At 46.1% G+C, this 2,455-nt stretch overlaps 12 non-coding genes across 12 annotated transcripts; all 12 read left to right on the top strand.

The window, feature by feature from the left end:
* The first annotated feature begins 169 nt into the window (after positions 1–169).
* On the top strand, positions 170–241 carry Pmar_PMAR009111. Its single transcript has one exon. It is a non-coding gene; the product is annotated as a tRNA-Thr (tRNA).
* A 102-nt stretch (positions 242–343) lies between these two features.
* Pmar_PMAR009110 lies at positions 344–415 on the top strand. The gene has a single exon. It is a non-coding gene; the product is annotated as a tRNA-Ser (tRNA).
* A 102-nt stretch (positions 416–517) lies between these two features.
* On the top strand, positions 518–589 carry Pmar_PMAR009109. The gene has a single exon. It is a non-coding gene; the product is annotated as a tRNA-Thr (tRNA).
* Positions 590–691: 102 nt separating this feature from the next.
* Positions 692–763, top strand: Pmar_PMAR009108. Its single transcript has one exon. It is a non-coding gene; the product is annotated as a tRNA-Thr (tRNA).
* Positions 764–865: 102 nt separating this feature from the next.
* Positions 866–937, top strand: Pmar_PMAR009107. Its single transcript has one exon. It is a non-coding gene; the product is annotated as a tRNA-Thr (tRNA).
* A 102-nt stretch (positions 938–1,039) lies between these two features.
* On the top strand, positions 1,040–1,111 carry Pmar_PMAR009106. The gene has a single exon. It is a non-coding gene; the product is annotated as a tRNA-Thr (tRNA).
* A 102-nt stretch (positions 1,112–1,213) lies between these two features.
* On the top strand, positions 1,214–1,285 carry Pmar_PMAR009105. The gene has a single exon. It is a non-coding gene; the product is annotated as a tRNA-Thr (tRNA).
* Positions 1,286–1,387: 102 nt separating this feature from the next.
* Pmar_PMAR009104 lies at positions 1,388–1,459 on the top strand. The gene has a single exon. It is a non-coding gene; the product is annotated as a tRNA-Ser (tRNA).
* Positions 1,460–1,561: 102 nt separating this feature from the next.
* On the top strand, positions 1,562–1,633 carry Pmar_PMAR009103. The gene has a single exon. It is a non-coding gene; the product is annotated as a tRNA-Thr (tRNA).
* A 102-nt stretch (positions 1,634–1,735) lies between these two features.
* Positions 1,736–1,807, top strand: Pmar_PMAR009102. The gene has a single exon. It is a non-coding gene; the product is annotated as a tRNA-Ser (tRNA).
* Positions 1,808–2,083: 276 nt separating this feature from the next.
* Pmar_PMAR009101 lies at positions 2,084–2,155 on the top strand. The gene has a single exon. It is a non-coding gene; the product is annotated as a tRNA-Thr (tRNA).
* A 102-nt stretch (positions 2,156–2,257) lies between these two features.
* On the top strand, positions 2,258–2,329 carry Pmar_PMAR009100. The gene has a single exon. It is a non-coding gene; the product is annotated as a tRNA-Thr (tRNA).
* Positions 2,330–2,455: the final 126 nt, after the last annotated feature.

Genomic DNA, 2,455 nt, shown 5'->3' with positions numbered 1-2,455 from the left:
TTTAGCTTAGTGGCAGAGCGTCGGCTCTGTGAATAGAAGGTCGTCAGTCCAATCCTGGCAAGTGGCTTATAGCACCATAAATTTCTGGTCTGGTACGAGAAGCAGGAGCAGGATGGCCCATTCTGTGAAGGGGACAGGAAAATTATTGATTCATATAGTTAGTGTGTGTGCCACTTTAGCTTAGTGGTAGAGCGTCTGCTTCGTAAGCAGAAGGTCGTCAGTTCAATCCTGGCAAGTGGCTTACAGCAGCATTAGGCTCTAGTCGGGTATGAGGAGCAGGAGCAGGTTTGCTCACTCCGCAAAGGATACAGGAAGATTATTGATTTATGCAGTTATTTGGTGTGTCACTTTAGCTTAGTGGCATAACGTCTGCTTTGAAAGCAGAAGGTCGTCAGTTCGATCCTGGTAAGTGGCTTATAACACCATAAATATCTGGTCTGGTACGAGAAGCAGGAGCAGGTTTGCTCACTCCGCAAAGGATACAGGAAGATTATTAATTTATGTACTCGCTCTATGTGTCACTTTAGCTTAGTGGCAAAGCGTCTGCTTTGTAAGCAGAAGGTCGTCAGTTCAATCCTGGCAAGTGGCTGATAGCACCATAAATTTCTGGTCTGGTACGAGAAGCAGGAGCAGGATGGCCCATTCTGTGAAGGGGACAGGAAAATTATTGATTCATATAGTTACTGTGTGTGCCACTTTAGCTTAGTGGTAGAGCGTCTGCTTCGTAAGCAGAAGGTCGTCAGTTCAATCCTGGCAAGTGGCTTACGGCAGCATTAGGCTCTAGTCGGGTATGAGGAGCAGGAGCAGGTTTGCTCACTCCGCAAAGGATACAGGAAGATTATTGATTTATGCAGTTATCTTGTGCGTCACTTTAGCTTAGTGGCAGAGCGTCTGCTTTGTAAGCAGAAGGTCGTCAGTTCGATCCTGGCAAGTGGCTTATAACACCATAAATATCTGGTCTGGTACGAGAAGCAGGAGCAGGTTTGCTCACTCCGCAAAGGATACAGGAAGATTATTAATTTATGTAGTCACTCTATGTGCCACTTTAGCTTAGTGGCAGAGCGTCTGCTTTGTAAGCAGAAGGTCGTCAGTTCAATCCTGGCAAGTAGCTGATAGCACCGTAAATCTCTGGTCTGGTACGGGAAGCAGGAGCATGTCAGTTCACTCCGCAAAGGATACAGGAAGATTATTGATTTATTCACTTATTTTGTGTGCCACTTTAGCTTAGTGGCAGAGCGTCTGCTTTGTAAGCAGAAGGTCGTCAGTTCAATCCTGGCAAGTGGCTTACAGCAGCATTAGGCTCTAGTCGGGTATGAGGAGCAGGAGCAGGTTTGCTCACTCCGCAAAGGATACAGGAAGATTATTGATTTATGCAGTTATCTGGTGTGTCACTTTAGCTTAGTGACAGAACGTCTGCTTTGAGAGCAGAAGGAGGTCAGTTCGATCCTGGTAAGTGGCTTATAGCACCATAAATTTCTGGTCTGGTACGAGAAGCAGGAGCAGGATGGCCCATTCTGTGAAGGGGACAGGAAAATTATTGATTCATATAGTCAGGGTGTGTGCCACTTTAGCTTAGTGGTAGAGCGTCTGCTTCGTAAGCAGAAGGTCGTCAGTTCAATCCTGGCAAGTGGCTTACAGCAGCATTAGGCTCTAGTCGGGTATGAGGAGCAGGAGCAGGTTTGCTCACTCCGCAAAGGATACAGGAAGATTATTGATTTATGCAGTTATCTGGTGTGTCACTTTAGCTTAGTGGCAGAACGTCTGCTTTGAGAGCAGAAGGAGGTCAGTTCGATCCTGGTAAGTGGCTTATAACACCATAAATATCTGGTCTGGTACGAGAAGCAGGAGCAGGTTTGCTCACTCCGCAAAGGATACAGGAAGATTATTGATTTATGCAATTATTTGGTGTGTCACTTTAGCTTAGTGGTAGAGCGTCTGCTTCGTAAGCTGAAGGCCGTCAGTTCAATCCAGGCAAGTGGATTACAGCAGCATTAGGCTCTAGTCGGGTATGAGGAGCAGGTGCAGGTTTGCTCACTCCGCAAAGGATACAGGAAGATTATTGATTTATGCAGTTATTTTGTGTGTTACTTTAGCTTAGTGGCAGAGCGTCTGCTTTGTAAGCAGAAGGTCGTCAGTTCGATCCTGGCAAGTGGCTTATAACACCATAAATATCTGGTCTGGTACGAGAAGCAGGAGCAAGATGGCCCATTCTGTGAAGGGGACACGACAATTATTGATTTATGCAATTATTTGGTGTGTCACTTTAGCTTAGTGGTAGAGCGTCTGCTTCGTAAGCAGAAGGTCGTCAGTTCAATCCTGGCAAGTGGCTTACAGCTGCATTATGCTCTAGTCGGGTATGGGAAGCAGAGCACGTCTGCTCACTCCGCAAAAGATACAGAAAGATTATTGATTTATGTACTCATTCTCTGCGTCACTTTAGCTTAGTGGCAGAGCG

Source organism: Perkinsus marinus, assembly GCF_000006405.1.
Source record: "Perkinsus marinus ATCC 50983 genomic scaffold scf_1104296963136, whole genome shotgun sequence".
In the NCBI taxonomy this organism is placed as follows: domain Eukaryota; phylum Perkinsozoa; order Perkinsida; family Perkinsidae; genus Perkinsus; species Perkinsus marinus.
This window is presented reverse-complemented; position numbering and strand designations above follow the sequence as displayed.